This window comes from Anguilla rostrata, chromosome 8 (assembly GCF_018555375.3).
Source record: "Anguilla rostrata isolate EN2019 chromosome 8, ASM1855537v3, whole genome shotgun sequence".
Classification (NCBI taxonomy): domain Eukaryota; kingdom Metazoa; phylum Chordata; class Actinopteri; order Anguilliformes; family Anguillidae; genus Anguilla; species Anguilla rostrata.
In genome coordinates this window covers 22,515,858-22,539,996 of record NC_057940.1, presented here as the reverse complement: position 1 = coordinate 22,539,996, position 24,139 = coordinate 22,515,858, and positions in this window count along the sequence as shown.

The following is a 24,139-nucleotide window of genomic DNA, read 5'->3' as shown; positions in this document are numbered from 1 at the left end:
GGAAAAAGAACAGGAGCGCTTTGAAATACAGCATTCAGTCATGGTATTAAATACTTCACTGTTAGAGTGATTAACATCAGGTCCTGTGGTATCTCTGTCTGGCATACCTCATTCAAATTAGGCACTACTATAAACCACTTTTCTCAGTAGATATGAGTGGATAGCACACTAGCTTGTTGAAGCTAATGTTTTACAATTGTGCACAAAAATCCCCCCCCCCCAAAAAAAAAAAAAGATTTAAAAAAGCATAAAACATATATAAGATGCAATTCCTTAAATCCATGATGTAAGCATGCCTACATTACACAATGAATTGAACATGTATGATTAAAGTTTCTTTTAACAGCCATATATATCACTACAAACGGGTGAAAGGAAAGACCTGAATAAATAAGTGGAGAAACATGAGGAATGCAGATGCTTCCATACAGGTGTGCTGCATGATACAATTAAGCAATTAACATCCTATCATGCTCTGTGGCATGTATAAAAAGGCCCAGTTGAACTCAATTTTGGATCAAGGTGGCAAGAGGAAAAGATCTTTGTGACTTTGCAAGAGGGTTCATTATTGGGGCACGGGTGGCAGGACCTTTAGTCACAATGATTGCTCAACTGGATAGTGTTTCAATAGGAACAGTGACTAAAGTGACATCTGCATTTATATCTATATGAAAGACATCTGTAAATAAGGTTGGAAATTTTAGTCAAAAGTGAACATTTGATGACTGTGATGCTCATGCATTAGTGTGATATGTAAGGCAAACAGAAGAACAACTCTTCCTCAGGTGACCGAGAATGTCAATGCAGGACGTGATCAGTCTGTGTTAGCAAGACCAGTCTGTCAACAACTACATAGAGAGGAATATTATAGTAGTTAGTTACATTCCTCATTACAAATACAAATGCACATCTGCAATGCATATCAATATCAGTTTCATACATTCATGCACACAGTATACAATATTTATGTTGTGTAAGTTATATACAGCACACACACACACAGACACTTGCACACACACACATGCACACGCACGCAAGCACACACGTTTGGCTAAATTCCTAAAAAATATTGTACTTTTCCTCCTTTGAGTTCCAACACACAGAGGGGTCTGTGCTTGGCCCTTTCCCCCAGATATATTATGTAGAAACATGAGAACAAGGGCAGAACAGCTCGGAGAAGTATACATTAAAAGGATTTATTTCATTTTAAGGCAGTAATAACACTAAGCACACAGTATTCCAGCACTGCTGCCTTTGCCAGACGTGGTCATACAGGGCAAAGTTTGACAAAAGTCACAACTATTTATTATTTGAACTATACACAACATTAACACCGATTCTGTAGTCTCATTGTATTTACATGTACAGAGCAGTCCATATAAGTATTTGGACAGGGACACATTTGTTGTAATTTTTGCTCTGTACTCCAGTACATTGGCTTTGAAATGTAACCATGAATATAATGTTAAAGTGCAGATTGTCAGCTTCAATTTTAGGGTGTTTATAACCAAATCGGACGGTCCATGTAGGAATTAGAGCCCTTTAAAAGTGCCCCCGCCCCCCCACATTTTAGGGAACCTCATGTAATCGGACAATTGGCTGCTCAGCTTTTTCTTGGCCAGCTATGTGCTGTTGCATCATTATTCATGATCAAGAAAGCTAACCAAAGGTCTAGGGTTGATAACCTCAGAGGCTTCGCTGCAAGATATAAACCACTGGCAAGCCTCAAGAACAGAATGGCCAAGTTAGAGCTTGCAAAAAAGTACTTTAAAAAACAGTAGAGTTCTGGAACAAAGTCTTATGGACAGTTGAGTTGAGAAATAACCTGTACTCCAGTGATGGAAAAAAAAGTGTGGAGGAAGAAAGGAACTGGTAATGATTCAAAGCATACCGCCTCCTCTGTGAAACATGGTGGAGATAGTGTTATGGCTTAGGCATGTACAGCCACTGGAGCTGGCTCACTTGTCTGTATTGATGATGTGACGTTTGACAGCAGCAGCAGGATGAATTCTGAAGTGTATAGAAACAAATTATCTGCTCAAATCCAGCCAAATGCCTCAAAACCCATTGGACAACACTTCAAAACCTTCAGCTGTTGCATCAAAATGGGGGGTTTATTCACTACTTAGACTACTGAGAGGACTTCTGTTGGAACCCTGAAGAGCATGCTATTCTTCATTGTGATGTCACAGCTTGTCGGATGGAGACAACTTCCCACCCGATAACCCAATGTACAAAATTATTATTTTTTTGCTTGCACCAAAAAGCATTTGTGATATATCCATTTTTCTCTGGCATGTATTCTCATTATTCACCTATTGTGTTTAATGAGTAATGTCATAAAATGTTTTTAATTGCATGATTAACTTATAAAATACAATGCCTAAACAGACTGAAAATTTCAATTTGGGGCATGAGCATGTAGTTTATTCAAGTCCAATGCTATGCCAACAGGGCAGGATACCATATTCATTCTGCAATACACAACCCTCTCATTACACTTGGCAATGCACATTTGTGAGTACAGTGGTGCAGACAGCACAAGCAATAGACAGCTGCGCAGTGGAGAAACATGATAGTTAGATTAATCATCCTTCGACATGTTGTCAACAAATGGATGAGTGAAAATGTGGCATCCAGCTATAGAAGCCTAGGCTACAGGCCTGAATGTTTGGTTCCAACACTGAGGGGTTCAGTAATGGTATGGGTTTTCATGGCGCAGTTTGAAGCATTTATGGGAGATGGCCAAACATTATCTAAAACTTTTCTTCCCCGTCAACATGCTGTTGATTGAATTTGTTGCGATAGAATGGCCACAGTGGACAGTGATGCCACACCTTATTAAGCCACTTCATATTAGTATTTGTACTTTTTGGGGACACTACTTGTAAATTAGTTCTGAGAGTCTTTGATATAATTTATCACTCCATTTTTAACTGATTGACTCAGCTGAGCTGTACTGGTTACTCAATAGGCTGATTCAACATCTATCCAGCTGACAGTTTTTTTGTATGAATAGTTCTCTGTAGATCTCTCTGGGAGGGGCCAGTCTTGCTCTCTATTTAAACTGGTCACATAATTCACAAACATTTTATTCATACACACAAAGAGCAATAATTGTCTGTAAATAATTATTTTTAATTAACAGATTATTAAAAATAACATATTAAAATTTCCATTTTAAAGTCCACCAATTGAGCGGTCACAGCTGTACAATTGACAAGCAAATCTCAGGCCCACACTGAACCAGAGAAATCTCTGTTGAGTGGTGAAGAGGAATACCCTGATGACCAAAACCCTCCTTCTCCTACTTCTGTCTCCAACTGGTATATGTACGGTCCTGATCTAGGCCATAGGTTTTCACCACTGTCTCAGTCTTTGGCAAATAATACTGGCAGCAGCTGAATACAGCCAGTTAAAAAGGCTGCTGAAATACTTCTTATAACAAAAAGGAGAGACAGCATAACCTACTCTGTTTCCCAAGGTTTTCAAGGAATAAGAATAAAAACAAAATCAAAATAGCTTCTCATGAGCAGCGCATATTTTATTTTAACTGAGCTTATGTTTATGAGAAAACTTACTTTCATTTTTTTCATTCACAGCAGATGCCATTTTATGGGCACTACTCTGGCCATATTATGAGCTTTGGCACACGCTATTGTACAATATTGTGCGCCATATTATGCCACCCTATTAAAAAAATGATTTAATTTCATTTTATGGTGTGTTTTTGCTACAGGCCCCTAAACTCTGGAACTGCTTTTTGAAAGTTAACAGGTCAGTATTATTTTTCTCTTTATTTTCTCATTGGAAAATACTTTGTGCTTCATGTTTAAAAATATACAAATAATGGACACTGTTGTTATTATTCAATATTTTGAACAGTATACAATATGGATAGATATATAATGCAGATACATAAATCATCATAGATGCTTACACAATTTACATATTTCTGCATTTACTAATTGTCAAATTTGGAGACAGTTTTTGTCCTTCTGTTTATGAGTGACTATGTGGAAGGCTATATTAGGTGTTCATCACGGGGTCATTCAAGGCATCTTTGGGGCTCTGGGTTCTTAAAATGGAACCTCGCGTACGCACTTCCTATTTAAGTTTTTACTCAATCTTTGTCTCACTGGCTTCCACACAGATCACTATTGTCTGACTGCGATTACAGGAATCTCTCCCTACACGACCAGACATGCTTGTTTACATAGCTTTGGGGTTTACAAGCTATGTCAGCAGCTACAGGTGCCATTCTGATATGACTACAGAGGGGGCCATATTTTTTACAAACTGCAATAACCATGGCTTTATTTTAGCATTATATACCTGCTAAGTGTATTTGGCGACAACAGTAATACATATTCGTAGAGTTATCACCAATAAAATTACACTGTATCATTATGCTCTTGTACTTCTTTGGAGCTAAATGAACAAGTAGATCATATTGTTAATGTCCCATATGAGTGGGATACTTTAAAGTTTCATGTGTGAATGAGACATATATGTAGGTAAAGTAATGCTTCCTATTTTGTTGATGGCTCAAGTACGTTCGACATGAGTGCCCTGCGAATGTAAAAAGAATACCTTCAGGGCAAAGAAAATCTGTTTGTTGATAGACGAGGACAAAAATATAGCATTGGAAGAAAAGGGGACTTTAAAATAAACCACAGACATGACAATTACAAATGAATGCCCAAAAATATAAGTCTGTTTATGTCCATCATGTAGAATGGACTTTAGAATTCTTTTAATATTTAATATTCAATTCCTTTTTATGTAATTGACAAATACCTCCTCATAGTCATTCACCTAAATTATACATTATACTTTAAACCTTTTGGCATTTGCTTGTCTTGTTGATAAATATATCACACCTGGTATGTTATTCCTTTCAAGTTCTTGAATTAAAGGGAGAGTTTTGGAATTGTGTGTTTTGGAAGCCTGTTTACAGGTTTTGTTTTCCACAAATCAGCTTGCCAAGCTTGACAAGGCTTGTAGAGGTGCAGTCTTGCAGCACACAATAAACTGCAGCTAAAGTATTTTTGAATTGAGTGGTTAGTGAACCTCAAACTTGTCCTGACAATTCAGCAGGTTGGGTACTCATCAGAAGCATTCAGCGTCCTGCCTGCTTTCTGCACCTGCCACAGGCAAGTGCCTGTGTCAATCAGAAATAACTTGATGCCAGAACAGGTCCAAGCGTGCACTCTATTCTCATTTACTGAAAACTCCTCAGTCCCCTAACTCATCAGCACTGCTTTTTGTTCTTTGGAATATCCCATTGTCAGCAATCTTTGATATAAAAGGGGTAATTTGATCCTTTCCTGACACTTCTTTTGTTGGAAGGGGCAGGAACCTGCTCTGGGATAAAACTTGAAGCAACAACAGCCACTTTCATTTTGCCATTTGTGAATAGGTGGAAGTCTGGTTATCTAGAGTGTGTTAACTGAGACTAGGTGGTACAAGCTCAGATGCGTTTGTAACAAACGAGTTGGAGATTTGCCTAAGTCCGAGGTGGGATTTGAACACGGCCTCCCACTCGTCATCACCCTCACTTTACTGCACTTTTACTGTGCTTCATTAGCAAACCAATCAAGCTACACCCGCTACACGTGCACACCATAAAGAAGGAATAGTCCAATTTTTAAATGTTCCTTCATATAATTGCTCTCTTTCATGGTTTGTATAAATGACCAATGTCTCACAAGAACTATTCAACTATTCAATTTTTCATACTGTACATTCAATTTTGAAATTAGAATGTTGTTAAGACACATTTTTAGTTTCTTTATAAAAATGTTGTTGAGACATTTTTTAATGTATAGCTTCATGTGTGTTTCTTACTTCCTGGGCCCCTTTGCACAAAAATAAAATAAAAAAATTTGCATTAAAATAATGAACTCTGAAAAGTTGAACTAAGAGTAAGTCTTCAGTTGGACATGACTCTTAGAGACTAAGGTGCATTCCAAACCCTTCCCTCACTTTCAGTTCAGAATGTCTTCATTTTCCCTTGCTGAGGGGTCAGAGATTTTTGTCACTATGGACAAGAGGGAGTGGTTTGGAATGCAGCAAATAGATATCCATTTGCTAATTGATAAAAATTGTGTAGATCAAAAACAAAACATGTTTCCAGGGTTAATTCATGGAGAAACTCTTGAGCACTTTATCAGGAATCCCATTTTTGATTTTTTAAAATTTCACAACCACAGTAAATTGTAACATTCAATAATAAATCCAGGTTAGCCTATTTCATATAAACCTGAAGATGTTTTTAGGACCATTAACAACTGAACAATGTACATTTCGTGAAAAAATAAAAATAACTCTATTGAGCACTGTTTTTATAATTACACAATTTTAACCTAATATTTCCTCATTAGAATATGTATAAAGCTATTGCATTGCAGAGGTAGCAGCTAACAGGATATGACCTCACCATGATGAGGGAAAGTGTAAGGACATAATCTGATGATGAGGAGGGGATTTTTCTTATGCGATGGTCAGCACAGTTGAGAAGTGTCCCTTGGAGGAGGCTTACTGTAACACAGTGCTGCATGTTCTCCAAACATCAGGAAAAATTATGAGCCTAGATTCGCTGAATGGCCAGTTCTCATCATCACGATTCTGCCTTCATGTGAACCATTGGGACCAAAACATAAGCCAGACCCCTGCCTACACAGCCAACAGGACAGCCCCCATCTACTTGCAGGACATGATTCGATCCTATGTGCCTGCTCGACCACTCCGCTCTGCGGCAGCAGGGCACCTTGTAACCCCTCCCACCTGACCAAAGGGATCACAGAGCTTCTCCACCCTAGCTCCCCAGTGGTGGAACTCCCTGTCCCTCTCCGCAATGTTTCTGCTTTTTACAAGTACAATGTCCCTCTCTTCTTGCCCCATCCCAGAACTTTTTGGTAATTTGTATTTGTCCTAATACTGTAGCTTATTCTTCTGCCTAGTTGGCTTTGCAGAGGTTAGGTCAGAATAGTGTTCACTGTGTGAACTAAACTGTGTTCTTGGCTAGAAATAGCTGTACAAAATCAGTATTGTATCTTATTGAACCTGTGTTTAGTAGTTGTCTATGACCATGAAATGCACTTTTTGTACGTCGCTTTGAATAAAAGCTTCTGCCAAATAAATGTCATGTAATGTAATGTAATGCAGACATGTGAAACCCTGGGACTTTGCAAGACCTCATCTGTCTGACTGCTGTGGGTCATTTTGGATGGGATCTGGAGATCTTCCTACTGTGGGCTGTCCCAAGCATTTCAAGGAGGCAGGAAGCCATCAGGACAGCTGAAATGAGGTTGAAAATATGCTAATCTGTTGATGTTACAGTAATTCATAATTGTATTTTGATGTAATTATCATGTAATTGAATTTGTGAACATTCATACTGGGTTACATTTAGCAGTAATGATCTGGGGAACCAAAACAGGGAGAAAATGGACCAGCCTAAGTTTTCAATCTTAGGCTGTTCCAAATTGCACTGTTTATGTGGGAATGTGGCCTAAAATAGGTGTTGACCTATCCAAAGTTTTAATGTGATGAGAGAGTAGAACTTGTTCTATATATGCATTGGCAGTTTGCTTTTTATTGCATTGTGTATAATATGCATAAGCAAAAACATTTATATATGTAATATATATATATATATATATATATATATATATATATATATATATATATATATATATTAAAAGGTGATTTGTGTACCAACAAAATAAGGTAGTATTTAAAAAACATTCAAACCTTCTGATTTTTTTCCCCCTGACATTATTTCCTTTTGACTTTGTGAACATAATTGTTGTTTACAGTGTTCAGTCGGATTGTTTATTATGCTGATAAGAGTTTGCCTGCCACACTTCAGTTTTGAACAATGTAAACAGATGGACAAATTGGATTGATCAATAAGTACAAAGAGATTACACACATATTTGTTGGCAAAATGAGAAAATTCAAAAGCTTTCCTATTTAATAAGAATGTTTTGATGCATTGGACTTTCAGAATTAATGTGGCAGCGGTGATGAGGTTTATGATTATGATTGTGGTTATTGATTAATTATTCTTCTTTATAATACTACTACTACTAATACTAATACAAATAATTATAATAATGATTATTATTATTGTTGTTGTTGTTGTCCAATGTCCCCACATCAGACATGTGGCGACATAACTCAGGAGGTAAGAGCGGTTATCTGGCAGTCGGAGGGTTGTCGGTTCGATCCCCGCCCCGGGCGTGTCGAAGTGTCCCTGAGCAAGACACCTAACCCCTAACTGCTCTGGTGAACGAGAGGCATCAATTGTAAAGCGCTTTAGATAAAAGCGCTATATAAATGCAGTCCATTAACCATTAACCATTAACATGTAATGCCACCCACAAAACATTAGGCAGACTTCTTTATTCTCTTTCTTGTTTGATATACATGCAGTAAAAGGGAATTCGTCCTGTGGTTTTACAATGTCACTACAAATTTTTCTCCCTTCATTTTCCAAACTGGGTAAAACTATGAAAGTCAAATGAATAAGAGAATGAAATCCAACCATACATTTTATGCTTTTATCTTTTGAAACATGTTCTCTACTTAAAATTGTTTTAATCATATAAGACAAGAAATAGCCTATGTAAGATAATTATTTTATTCATTATTTATTTATTAATCTTCTGGTACATTTTTTGTTGAGACATTTTATTTGTTGGTTTATTTTATTTAACATTTAACATTTTATTTGTTCATTTATGTTCTATTTCTGTGCTGTCACCAGTTTTGCAAATTGATAGTTATTTTGTAAATTATTTATTCACTACTCCCCTTTTTCAGTCTCCCAAGCACATACACACTGGCACCTGAATCTATGGGCTGTGGCATGTTTGTATATTGTTACTTGTTTTCATCAGAAATATAAATCAAACTACCTGGAAGAAAAATATAAAGAGGAGGAGAGGACGAAGCAGAAAGAGGCTAGCCTAAGTTTAAGAATGTTCCTCATGAACGGCAACACCCAAGGAGCACACGAAACAGAAGGCAGCTACACCTGCGGCCACAGAACAAGTGTATCAGTGTCTGGGCGCCCTGTCCCGGCACGTCCGCCTTTGTTGCCTGGAATGCGGTGATGAGACAATCAGGTGCATGAGGCGCGTGGCGGCTTGCTGCAGGCAGATAACCTGCCTCGCAGGAGACAGGGAGTGGAGCGTGACTCATGTCTTCAGCTGCAAGACCTATATCCAACCATATTTGGTTGTCAATATTGTAATTACCGGCGTGAAGGTGAAGCATTGTACTGTTTTGCCTTTTTCCCTCTTGCTCTCTCCCTTGTCATAGTTGGATTCACAGGAGGTGTATTAGCTTTAAAAGAACGTACCCTTGCGTGACTCATCTTGCCATTGTAAGGGTGCAGCTTGAGGTTTTTTTTGTAGCCTGAGGGGCTGTAAAGTCTCCCTTTCAGAACAGGGAAGGTTAAGGGTGGTGTCCTACTTAGAGAGGCAATGGTGGCTCCTCTGCTATGAGAAAAGTATTGTTTAATTGTGTTTAGATGGCTTCTTTTTCAAATAAAGCCACAAATGGAAGCAAACTACAAGTGACTCGTAGTGTATTTCTAAGCTGATCCTTTCAAAAACACCACATGTACCACAGTATCCTTATTATGATTTTACAAGCTCTTATATGGCATTGTTCACAATCCTGTAGTTTCTGTCATCATACTATATTACTAAGAATGTATGTACAAGCAGAGTTGCCAAATAATTTATTTTATCTAATAACAAAAATAACAAAAGTTCATATTCATGGTCACCAATTTTTTGGACAACAAGCAAAGTGTACTTCAACACTCTGGCATTTTTTCAAATTATTATTTTTTTAGGTTTGCTTTCTTTCAAATCAGGAAAATACCAAAACTGAACCTGAATTCCTTTTGCAATTAATGTATTTATTTATGTGTATTGTAGCTACTTACAGACCACAATGCAATAGGATTTTATTTTGGCTCTGTTTCCTATGCAAGACGGATAGGGCCAGAACATTATATTTTTCCCACAATATCCGAGATTTTAAGCAAGGAAATACAAGTTTTTAAATGCAAGATTAATCTCATATTTATGAGATTCAAAAGTCGTATTTTGCAAGATTTTACAGTTGTAGTGGTCCAGGTACTAGATGTGCCTGTGCCCACGCACTCTGTGAAACTGAGAAAAATAATCCAGAAAATACAGCCCCGTGTATGATTTCATCATTATGAAGGGTTGACATACAGCTCCAAACAACCTGAACAAAACTTTTTTTTCAGTTCAAATGATCATGCAAACTAGAAGGAAAAGTGATCTTATTGTAGATGTCATCACTCTGCATTTTTAGCAACATCCAAAGGAGTTACCATCAGTGGTTTTGGAGGAGTCTATGAGCTTATTTCTCTGTGCTCCCATAGGTTTCTTGCTTCTTTTTGACATGTTCTGCCGTCACAGCCTGAAGCATATCAAGGCAACATGATGTGGTAAAATGACATGAATATCACTGAAGATATGAATTGTTGAATGAAAGTGATATTCTTGACAGTTTCAATACAAGGCTCAAATTCAGTAATAATGAGGACCCAATACACAGACAGTGTCACTATAATATCCCCCACAGGCATACAGGCTATGGACTTTAGTAACTGTAAAAACAATAACAATAGCCTCACAGATTTTTCACTCCCTGAATTTTTATGTATATTCTACATGTTAACATTTCCCTAAATGCCCTTGAAGATGTCTTGTTATTGGCTAAAATAATAATCTTAAATAACTGCATATCTGAATTCCAGAAAATTGGCTTAACTTTACAATGGACATAAAGAATTCCTTTTGGCCATGACAGCTCTTTTTCTTGGATACTGTGGTTTCCCCAGGAATATTACAATAAAGAATGACAGAGCCAAAAGGAATGATTTTGATTGGCATTTCGAATGGGGTGAAAATAGCGTTTAAAAGTGAATAAAGTATGTGTACCATGTCATGTATAACAGTCTCACTGAAGTTCCGGCACACACTCTATGAATGGAAAATGGGCATTACATTAAATTTTCAGCATATTCGTTTTACTAGTTTATTTTAGTAGCTAATCCAAGTAAACATCCTTGTAAGTGTTAAGCATGCAGCCTTTCATTTGATGTGAAGAGGCGTAAAAATGCTGGAATCTTTGCACCTTGTGCAAAGACGTGGCGACAGTGCGTCATATTGACCAGTCAGATTAGCCAGTCACAGTTCAATGAGGCCATAAACAATTCCTGTTTCTGTTGTGTTTACATCTATGCAATAGCCCCCAGCTCTCATTTAGACCTGCGTTCATCAGTCTTGACATATATTTTCTTGTCACTTTACATTTTCGGTTGTTATTTCCACTAAGGCAGTTTGTACATTTCAGGATCATCTCACATGCTGAGTATCGCCTCAGTTGTGTCGCAATGTTTCTGCTTTTTACAAGTACAATGTCAAAGCACTCAAAACAGCTTCACAATGGACATTTTCCAGAATCAAAACCCAGGAAAAACACAATTAAGTAAAATATTTGGAAAAACTGGGAAATGATTAATGAACCTCTTAAAATGATATCAAGCTGAACTCCTGGAAAACAAGGGGGTGCATAACAGGTCAATAAACATAAATTTACCAGACAAAACTGGGTCACACTTGACAGGGCAACTCAGGCCATATGGTGACCAGCTCTATGCACTGTTTGTAGAAGATGCTAATGAATGTTATGAAGAAGCAGCCTATTCAACGATTTGATTAGATTCCTGAATGCAATGTGAAGTCCCGTCACAGACAGAACTGAGCACTGCATTTACAGAAGATTAACTGTTACACTCTTTAAGGATAAAGAGTGAGAGGAGCTAGCGCATTAAAAGAATGCATGAGGTGATCTGGCACTTTAACGCAGTTACATGAACGAACAGTCCTTTTCATTTTAGTTTGTTCTTTTCCCCAAGTTTCAATGTCCAATCACAACCGTGTCTACAACTTCTCAACATCCTGTGTCAATGCAGGAGGGCCACACATTAGCAGTGGATTCTCTAAAGTAAGTGCAGGCAGCCACTGCTTCTCTTTCAAACTGAAAGCCTCCAGCTGCAGTTAGGGCAGGCACATCGCAGGACCCAGGTTGCAAGAGGGCCTATGGAGCAATGAACAAGGAGCACCCTGCGGAATGAAAGCCTCGCAGTGACACTTCATTCAACTGTACATCACCCTGCTGACTCAGAGCCATAGTCTGCACTGGCATGGTCAGGATTACTCCCTAACTATAAGGTTCAATGCATCAAACGCCCTTTCAAAACAATCATTATTTAGTATATCTGATGGTCAGAAAGTAAGAATTATTCCTAAGAAACAAGCACTTCCAAGAAACTCTTACCAGACAAAATTATTTCTGTCACATCAATAAAATCAACAAATTATTGTTTATTGTTTAAATTAAACTTGAGCAAGAATTTCTCTTTTTTGTTTTTAAAGGCAAGGAACACAATTCAGTTATTTGCATTTGAACAAAACGTATAAAAGTTCAACCTTGGCTTTGCTTGTATGTATGATAGAATAACACCCCTGTGTGACTGCTGCCATATGTCCAGATCAACCTGGTATTACAGGCACTGATTATTCAGAACTTCATAACCTGGACATTGAATTAATCCTGACTTAATTATGTGGTTGGTGTGGTGTAATGTAAGGACATTATTAATGACAACTATCTTAGAGCTATCTTATCTGATTCTCTGACTTATTCCAATGCTGCCAAATTCTGTCAAAATAAGGTTTCGATTACTTCCATTTGAGTTGTTCCTCAAAAGGACAGATGAGCGAAAGCTGCCTTCAAATGAACAGTCAATACATCCTCAGTTCCTCCTCTTCTGAAAGCATCTTGTAATGGCAACTTGTAATGTTCATGGGCCAAATTTATGTGTGTAAACATATTATTGAATCCAAAACAAAATGTTTCTTGTACATAGAACACTGTTAATAGTAAGATGAATATTACTGAGAATACATTTTTATGTTTTATTAATTACACATTAATATGTTTGTGAATGTAGCATCACTTTTGATATGTATGTCAACTAAATAGGACTGTAAATGTTGTACAAATCTTATATTCACATAGACCAAAAGTTTAATAAACAAATTAATTACAACTAATAACTATATAGCTAATACAATTTTACCTTCATCACACAAATCCATTAAGTGTTGCCAAGCAACTGATATGTTCAGCTATTTTTAATCCGTAGAATTGTACAGACCTCTGCCTTCCTGCCACACTGTGACTAAGGGTGAATCAAACTCACATTACGGACTTTCCAAATCCCCTTCTGTTCCATCTTTATGAAGACATGTCTCAGTTTTCTGAAAGTCTGATGAGGTTACCACTTTGTAAGGAAGGGAGAATGGATAGTGAATCCCCTTAGCTTCTCCACAATCCAAATGACTAGAAAATACATCTTCGTATACTACACTAATTCTCTCAGTGTCAACATTATCACACAGATAATAGCGTGAAGGTTTCTACCTAGAGTCAGCTTCAATTGTGCTACTGCCTGAAGAAATTTTCCAGAGTTTCTTCAACTCTAACACATACTGTGGAAAATATTCAGGTCATCTACAGCTAGACATAGTGACTCATCAGTTATATTTGTTTTCAAGGGGATCATTTTGTACTAGGGATTGAGATTTCTGTTCGGACCTAAAGATCTACCCACTGTCTTCCCATGCGGTTATGCAGCAAAAACATGGCCACAGGTTGTACCACTGTTGTGTTCCTTTGAAAATCAGGTATGTTGTTGGTAGAATCTCCAAACCAGGTGGGTGTGTATGGTCAGAAGAGTGATGGCTTGCTGTCCCAATCTGTCCCCTCAATAAGTTATTTTCATCATTTTAAATTGGGCTTTATATCAAGAATCTGCAGTTAGCCCTGAAGAACCTAAGGTAAGCTCCTTACACAAGTCTAGGAAATCAACAAAACAGCTAGTCTTTGCATATAGACATCTGATATGACATCTGCATGTGTTTCCTAATGTCCTCTTTATTAATGAGGATATGTTATCCTCTACCCATATGCTGACTTCCTAGACGTGGGTTTTCTATTTCACTGGCTCTGCACCCTGGTGAGCATCATCAACAGGTCACTTGAGAAATATTAGTTTTCAGGATGTACATCTATAACATATACATTCCTTCCTGGGAGGAACTACAGCTCGCCAAGGCTAAAGTCATTAGGCTACATACATCCAGTATTTAATTAACAGGTCAACCAATCCTACGAAATTGAAAGCACAGATGGAGAAAAAAAATGACATTCTTGATGCAGGGCTACAATCTTCAGATTTGGATTTCTATGTTTTTTTTCTGTAATAATTGTCATATTCTCCCAGCACTAAATCCATTAAATGCTATTTTGCATGCCGCATCTGTCCCCTAGTATCCATGTTGTACAATTTTGCTCAAGGACATTTTAAGTGATATGAGATGCAATAAGATAAACTAAATAATCAGCCCTTCCAGTAAAACAAGAAACTCTAATAAATATTTTAAAAAATTCAATGTTGAACTGAAAACATGGTACTTGTTTAACTACTTCCTCCTCAGATAATGAATGACTTATTTGTAAAAATCCCCAGTATTTCTCTGAGGGAGATGCTATGCTTTATTATTGTTATTATTATTATAGCCATTTAGCTTCCTTTTCAATAAAAAAAAAAAAAAACAGAAGTCTGCTTTGAACAGTGGGTTCATAACACAATATAAAGAAGAGAAATTAGCGAGTCTCATACTCAGCATCATACTAATACACTTGCCATCTATTGGAAACAGAGTTAACATTAAGTGTGTATGGCATGAGAAATTCTGATGCTAAAGACACAACTGTTAATGAACACTGCAGTCTGTTCACACTCCATATTAATAAGAATGAAAATACTGTGATTATTTGTCACAGAACTTTCCAATGAATGATCCATGCCCATACTGCAACAAGATGAACCTGACTTACCTACCTCTAGGGCACTCTAGTTTTACACTTAACACCTTTGAACAAATAGCAATTACCGACTGTTGCAATTGTGTGCTTTGGATGTTAGTAGGTAATGAATAACAGAACAAGATCACCAGTTGAAAAAATAACCTATGCCAAGGGGCTCCATTTAAAATTTTGATTTTAATCATAATCCTTTTGGAGGTGGCTACAGGCATGAACAAGTATGAAAACAAAACTTATATGAAAACAGCTAGCTTAGAAATGAATGACACCCTCAACTTTAAACCATCATCTCAAGATTGTGGATGCAGGTGCAGACCTGATTTGCTGTATGGACCCACATCATACATATTTTCAAGCACAGAAAATGGCCTCTCTTAACATGTGTGTCTACAAATTAATTTTCTGTAACCGCCTCAACAGTGAGAAGCTGTAGGGTTTCAATTGGAAACTTGGTCTTTTTAAAGCCTACAAGTCTGTGTGTAAGTACAAAGATTGTATCTTAAGACTGATTTCTATATACACACATTGACCTCTGCAGTCTCCATAGAAAAGGACAGGTTTTCATATGTCTTAAAAAATACAATTATTTATGCTTTGGGACATGTATCATGGCTGCGATAGTTACCGTCAATGGGAACACCACTGCTAAGTATTATTGCTGATGTATTATTGCAGCATAACTGTACCTCAATGATGTATAACGGAGTGTAACCCCAAAGTTGGAGCAAGCCCAAGTAGGCCTTCAGCTCTCTTCCCTGCTGAAGCGCTCTTAAGTCACAGGCAATGAAACTAGGGTTGAGGGATCCTTCTCAAACCAAAGCTAATTAATCCCATATATGCCCTGATTCACTTCCTATATCCCATGCGTTTCAGCACATTCCTTTCCCACAACTACTTACGTCTGGTGCTTTGAGTACAGTAATCTGCGGTATTGATTTTCAAAAGGTAGATCTACATGTAACGAAAGAGAAGTTTAAGCACAAATCCATGGTTGAACAGGTTTCTCAGTCAGCTGCTCTCTGATTGAATTATTTTAGTCTTGATGCGTATTCAGCATTACAAACCAATTATCACTGAATGTGTTCAAATGAAAATAGTTTGTTAAATCTGTTCCTTTTGTTTCCATTTTGATTTAAAACAGGTATCAGACATGAAGGAGCCATTTTAAGGCAAAATACTACCAGGACAGGGGGTCTGCATTCCAATTCTGCATAAGCATAATTTGACTTTTTTTTTCCAAAAAACTTGCTTTATTGTAGTAGCAAAGACTGAAGGCAAGTTTTCATAAAGAGATTTAATTCTCACAGCAGCTCTTGGGTAAGACCAATCTTTCCCCTCTCAGGTTGAGTAAACAGTGCTGCACACTACCGGCAGTGTGAAGTAAAAAAAAAAAAAAACTCTTTAAGTTCTGCTAATATGACTGGCTATTCACAGAACCATCCCATAAAAGTGCCAGAGCAGAATTTCACCCATGGAAAAGTGAACAGGGCTTTTGTCATGTCTCCCTCTCAGCAGGGACCCTACATTGTTTACATGGATATTCTTTATGAATGATTAATATTCATCTTTTCAAACCACCATGGTGTCACCCACATTTTGCGTAATTTTGCACCACCATCCTGGACGGGCAATAAATTTTTACTGTCTCTTGACTGGTGGATTTACAGCATCCACGTTGTGTTCCACACTTCTGTCGAGGCAGTGTTTTTAGAAACTGCAAATACAGCCAGCATGTTTCACAGTTCAGCTCGAGGGCCAGAGAAATTAAGTCTTGCATGGCGCCGGATTTAACTCTTTCAGACGAGCCCTCTTCTGCAAACCCCATCATGTTTCATCAAACAGAAAAAAAAAAAAACTAGAATAGCCTGGTTTTCAAAGATACATTGAAGATACTTTTCTCCAAGGAGTTAGGACAAGTTAACATCATTAGCAACTACTAGAACATTATATATATATTTAAAAATATATATTTAAAAAAATGTGTCCATGCATTGCAGTTTGGGGAAAATGCAGTGGAAAAAAGGACATGATGTATGAAACATCAGCCTTGCACAAAATTTTACAAAATTCTGATGTTTTCATTGTGATGTAAAATAATTAATGTTTCCAGCTCCCCATACCATGAGACCCCACATTGAACTTGTTTACAAAGAAGGTGAGCACTCACTTAAATCCCAGTCTCCTTGGTGACATAACTTGCTGATACTGTATCTTTCAGTTTTATTATATCCAGTTATAATGAGCAACTCTACCAACTATAAGTAGTCCACAAGCTAGCTTTAGTTACATAGCCACTGTGACAAAATGACTCTATCGTAATAGCCCACCAACCAACAGCACAATGGGTATTATTAGGTTTTAATATCACTGAGTGCTAAATGTTTATTGGGGTGGCAGGTATGCCATCCTGCAAAAGTTACTCCTTGGCGAGGCGGCATGTCCCATAGCTATATACAGCACCGAGAGTTTGGAACTTTTCAGGGTGTCCTACAGAAACAACCACAATGACCACATACATAAGATACAACTTGGAGGCTTCAAAAGATAGTTAGCCAGTGACAGCCAAAATAGCAAGATACTGAAATTTCTGCTATTTGCTTTGTTGATTCACTAGCAGTCAAGATATATATGTAGCTATTTGTCTTGGATTTTTCTTTTTATGCTAAAATTCCTGATGCATCTGAGGAAGAGGGGATTTCTCAACAGTGCTTTGTGGTAATTAGTATAAATGCATGAGGTAACTAGATTTAGGGTAAAACCTTAAGAAGCTCTGTGCAAATAACAAAAGCATGTTGACAGACGTGGTTTTTCCTTTCAGTAGAATATACTTGTGTTTTAGAATGATGTGCTGACAATATATTAACAACGTAGGAAACCAAATAAAATAAAATAATGCTTAGCCTTGTGAGACACAAGCATGTTCATGAATGTGAGGGAAAAAAGAGATTTGCCACTTTCACTTGGTTTAAGTACTCTTTAACCTACTGTTCAGGACATATTTAATTAATGCTCCTGAGGAATAACTGCATTATTATATAACCCTAGAAATTGAAGCAGGTTTCTCTTTAGCCCTGTGTTTGAGTAACATTACAACCTCAATGGGCTTTTGTATTTGTAAATTAAAGTAATGTCGACACAGGGGTGGAGAAAGAAAAAATAAACACTGACCCCCACAGACATTTGGTCGCGGGTGATGGGATGAGGTGACCTGCGGAGCACCGTGTGGCCCCCTGAACACAGCAGAGCCAGAGACACACAGAACCTGCACCTCAGAGCATCCTCATCTGGCTGCCAGAAGAGCTCTCCGCCGCCGCCTCTCCTTGTTAATTGTTTGCTTATCCCAGCAGAGGTTCTCAGTCGTGTCCTGTGGTCTCACACATCACCCACACCTCCTGCGGCAGGGCCTGCTCAGGACTAACCCCTCACAAGCAAAGGTGTGCTTTTTTAGGCAAATCCTGCCTCTTTCGAAAACAAACTTTAATTCCGACTAATTCCACCGTGTTACACAACCTCAGCACATGTCACCATCTCAGATGGAGAGTGTAAGTAAATGAAGTTCTGAGACGGCAACACAGCGATACATAGAAATATTTCTCCACTTGTTAAATATTTAGACTCATGACTTTAAGGTAATTTAAATTGCACAAGGGTGGGAGTTTATTGGCTCAAGCGGTTCCGGCGCTGCTTTTCCCACTTTGCAAATTTACACTTTAATGAGTTCAAGTCTGGTGGCCAGGACAGGACACATTACAAATTCCAGCAAGTGTTACCTGGGTTGGAAAAGAACCCAGTTTGTAATGACTGGAATATAGGACATTTTACAAATATTGAAGATCAAAATTGAATGCATTATACTGTATGTTTGATTGTCAGCTATTGAGATTAAATCATAAAAATAGTTACATTTAAATGTAGCTGTTGGAATGAAGTACCTGTATTTAGCCTAACTGGGCATTTAAAAATCCTTTTCTGAAAGACCCTAGAAGACTGCCATTATTCCAACATTTGTTAATTTCATGTGTTCCAAACTTCAGTGAATTTCAGTAATTACAACATACCTGCCATTATAGCCAATGGAGCATGTATTCATTCATGAACTAAATGATAAATCCAGTATGAGTTACTTCAGTAATGGGAGTCAGTAATGGGAAGATCGTGGCACTGTTATTTTCTAAGAGTTGCAATGGTGAACCTGTACTCTAGGGAGGCTGTGTGCTTCTGAGCTCAGCTAAACATTGTAAGTCTTCAGAAAACAGTCAAACAAAGTGACTCCAGATTGAGATTTCAGACCTGTTGTAATAATCTAAAATGCAGACAGGTTGCTGTGATGAGAGATAGAAACCACAGGCTTAACAACATAAGGAAATGCCGCAGTTTAAGGCCTGAAACTATGGTGTGTAAATGCATTAACATTGCAAATATTACTGAATTAGAATTAAGAAATGCAAAAGTAATTGCGAGTTGTGAGCTTAAAAATAAAAAACACATTTTTCAACCTGTTGGCATTTGACCTATTATATTTAGAGATACTTTTTTCAAAATCCCATTTTGAGATTTACAATCAATTTTTGCCCCTGTTTTCATTTTAGAAAAATATGAGCGAAGAATATAAATGTGATATTTTAAATAGAACAAATATGTTGTGGTTAAGACCATTTGGAGAGGACATAGTATCAGTGTTTTGACCTACTAACTTGTAATTTCCTTCAGCTATGATTTTTTTTCTGTTAAAACGAATCATATAAGCTACAATAAATTCAACTCAGGTCATGGCGTAGTTTTGTTGACTTTCCAACCTGGTATGTTTATCTTCATTTTTGAAAGTCTGACATAATAAGTGATAAGTAACTTGCTGAGTGTTGATTTATGCGTTCTTAACGACATGCACTATGTTTTGAGACTTGAGACTTATTCCTTGAATTCCAGCTCCTTCAAATGGGAACATTATTTAACACTCTAACCCAAAGCATGTTTTTCGGGGGGAAAGTGCACCTCTGAAATGGTCATTTTTCCAGCGTGTGTGTTTTTGTTGTCTAAGTTTTCCTTGGTGGCAGCGAACAAAGTGTTGTACTGTGAAGTAGTTTCTCCGCTTGCAGACACAGTGTCTGTACAGGGAGTTCCTGTCCCAGGCCCAAAACCCACAGACCCACAGCAACGAAGGACAAGGTCAGACGTTGCTTCAGCTCCGTCTCTATCCCAGCACTCAGCTGCTTCTCTGCTCCAGAGGAATGGCAGAGGCAGTGCCGGGCTCTCGTAAACTTCAACGTCTGTGCATACTCTTGCACAGACATTGAAGTGTAAACTATGAAAATTTAACAGAGTGTATATGGAGTGCTGATTAATAAAGGCCAGCAGCTTTGGTTTTGGCTGGGTCCATAGTATCAGCATGATAACAGTACACCTCCTATAATGTATCTCAGTATATGTAAACGCACATGCGCACACACAAACACATACACTTTATATTATATGTGCAAGTTACCATCACCAGGTTTGCATCAGCACTATGTAGGGACAATCCTGAAGATCTAAAATTGTATTGGTCAAGTTCCAGCAAATATCTATGAATCTCAAACATTTTATCACAAGAAAATCGTGAAATCTACTAGTAAGTAGGCTTATGCCTAAAATGATGAGTAAAACTGCTACTAGGTGCAGTCAGTTCAGAATGTAGGGAGCTGGGTGCCTTGCTTCTGCATGGTCTGTCTGCTCAAAAGTCACTCAGTGGGCTTACATGATGTTTGAAAAAGTCAATTTATTGTATTAGTCTGGCTAAAACTGGACTTTTAAAAATCATGTAAACATTGTACGATTTCAGTCGGACTACAAAGTCGATTTTTTCAGAGTCGGACTAACATACCTAGATAATGCGGTTTGGAGTTGATTTACTACGGCATGTATATGCTTCAATAGGCCCAAAATTGGCCTAGGCGTTCTGCGCATGTTATGTAATTTACATAGCAACTATACACTCATGGTGGCCAAGCAGAATCAATAACATTTCAGAAAATATATAACTTTAAAAGATTTAATTCAATCTTCTACTGGGACTTTTGCCGTTTATTGAGGGTGTGGCGGAAAATTTTGGTGCTGCTGACTATAATCGGATATTTTTCACATTTACCGTTCGATTGAGCAAGTACCACTCAAAGTACATTTTTATGGGTTAGTGCTGTCCGATTGTGCTAGCTACTTCACATTAATCTTGTACGGCGATCAATAAAGGCGAACAGCACAGTACCACTTAATGATTGTCACTCTATCACCACTGTAATGAACTAAAAAAAGGCGACCTTTTCTGTGAGAAATGCATTGTTGAGCTCACGCGCATACAATGCTGGCGACATTCTAAAGCTCCGTTTTGCCCTCCCTAGTATCATGGTGAAAAAAACACATTTCTGGATGGACGAGGAGACCGACTTCATGCTATCGCAACTAAAGGAGTTAAATATCCTAAAATACATGGATGGAAGAACAACGCGGAATGGCGAACTTTTCAAAAAAGTTGCAACAAAATTAGAGGAAGCAGGATTTATAAGAAGCCTTCGTCAGATACACCTTGGTCAATAAATTCATGTATATTGGGACAACGACAATAATCCAATTAAATCTCATCTTTGGCCAAATCAAGCTATTAATATAGATCGATTTCAACTGTGAATATAAAGGCACTAACTGACACAAAGCTCCCTCTTCCCTCCCCCTTCCTTGGGGTACCACACAGTAAATCATTCAATGTTAATTCAGCTCTAACAGAAGTTGGGACCATATGTACTCTGTAAGAGTTATTTTAACACTGAACATTTGACTGCAGTCCTCTAGAAATTCTGCCCTCTAGAAATGTGAAATTAGAGTCAATATGGTATTCATCTAATTCTGTTCAGTTTTATCAACAAAAAATAAAGTGGGTCATATTGAATTGGTAAACTTGTTATTGTAAGGAGGTGTAAGGAGCTCCCTATATTGTATTAGTCTACTGCACCCCTTAAATATCATAGCACTCATTACTAGTTTCAAGTGCATTTAACACCACATTCTAAACGCACTGTACAATTCAAGGAGAAAAAATAAGAGTAAATGAGACAGACACAAGAAAGTTAAACATATGAAGCTAGAAAAATATATTTAATAGACAAAGTGTTAACAAGGATGGAATAAAACAGGACATCAGTCCACAAATGCTGATAAAACTGAACACACAAATATTGATAAAAATTTAAAACTGTGAGAAACCAATAAAAATAAAATGCCAGGGGTATTTAAAAAAACGGAGGTTGAGGGGGGAAGTTGTGTGTAGGAATTGCTATATAAGTTTGTTTTTAGTGCTAATTTAAAAACAGTGACTGTTTATGGTTCCCTAACTATGACAGGAAGACTGTTCCATAAATTGGGAGATCTATAAGAGAAGGACCTACCACACTGACTTTTTGGAAAAGCTGAGAATAGTCAACAGGCTAGCATCAATGGAATGTAGTGCACAGGCTGGAATAAGTCAGTAAAATAGGACCAATATAATGCCTTATAGACAAATAAGAGGACTTAAAACTCAATCCAATATTTGAATTGGTGCCAATGCAGCGCTGCACGGATGGGAGCAATGTGTTGTGACCTTCTGGTTCCAGTCAGGATTCTAGCTGCAGCGTTGTTGATTATTGAGAGCAGTACTTGAGCAGCCTGACAGCAGTGCATTACAATAGACTAACCAGGATGTGACACATGCACATCAATAATCTGGTCCACCAGACAGTACATCTTTTCCATTGTCTATTTTACTGCTATTTACAGGAAACACAAGGAAAATGTCCTGAATTTAATTCAGAGTTTTTTCTGTGTTTCACTGTACAATAGTATTTCTTTCCTGTCATTGTATGAGGTAGATTCAGTACCAATACTAGTACAAATTAACAACAGCACTAAAAATATTATATTGGCCAAAAGACAGAGAGCGAGAGAGATGTAAAATATGTATTAAACTTACAGGTGTGGTACTTTTCAAACATCTGTCATGCCTGTAACCACATTGAACAGCTTGTTTAAAAAGTAATATTCATTATTATTCATTTATTAAACAAAATATTTAAAGGCCTGAAAAATCTACAGTTTTCCTCTATAATTATGTATTTGCCACAATTAATTGTTTCAGATCTTTAGACAAAATGTAATATTAGACAAAGGGACTTTTCAGTAACTGAGTAAACACAAAACACATTTTTTGAATTATTATTTCATTCATTTAAATGCCAATATGAATGCAAGTAATTATAAATAAAGAAAAAGTAATTACCGCTTTAGTTACTCAACCAATTAACCAAATTTATTTGATAATTAGATTCAGCCGATTTAACACAGCCAGGCTTAATTGCAGGCAGCCCTGTTGAATCCAAACCCCACTTATATTGAACCTTACCATCACAGTGAAGTAGTCACCACAAAGTTTCTACAAGCACACTATGCCACAATCAATGGAAATTCCAGAACAGATGAGAAAAAAAATGTTGTTGAAAAAAAAAAAAAAAAATATCAGTCTGGAAAGGGTTACAAACCATTTCTAAGTCTCTGGGACTCCACTGAACCACAGCAAGAGCCATTATCTCCAAATGGAGAACATTTGGAACAGTGGTGAATCATCCAAGTAGTGGTCGGCTTGCCGAAATTTCTCCAAGGGCACAACAACAACTCATCTAGGAAGTCACAAAAGATCCCAGAAGAAGAGCATCCAAAGAACTGCAGACCCACAGCTAAGGTTGGTCTGCATGACCCTTCCATAAGAAAGACACAAGGCAAAAATTCATGGGAGTATAGCAAGGTGGAAACCATTACTAACCAAGAAAAACATCAATGCACATTTCACATTTTCAAAAAAGCACCTGGGTGATCCCCAAGCCTTTTGGGATCATGTTCTATGGACAGATGTGTCCAAAGTGGACCTTTTGGATTACATCCGCCCCATTATGTCTGACGTAAAGCAAATGCAGCATTTCACAGTAAGAAAATCATACCAACAGTAAAAAAATTGTGGTGGTAATGTGAAGGTGTGGGGATGCTTTGCTGCCTCAGGACCTGGACGACTTGCTGTTTTGAAGGAGCCATAAATTCTGCTCTACTTTTTCAGGGCGCTGTACTT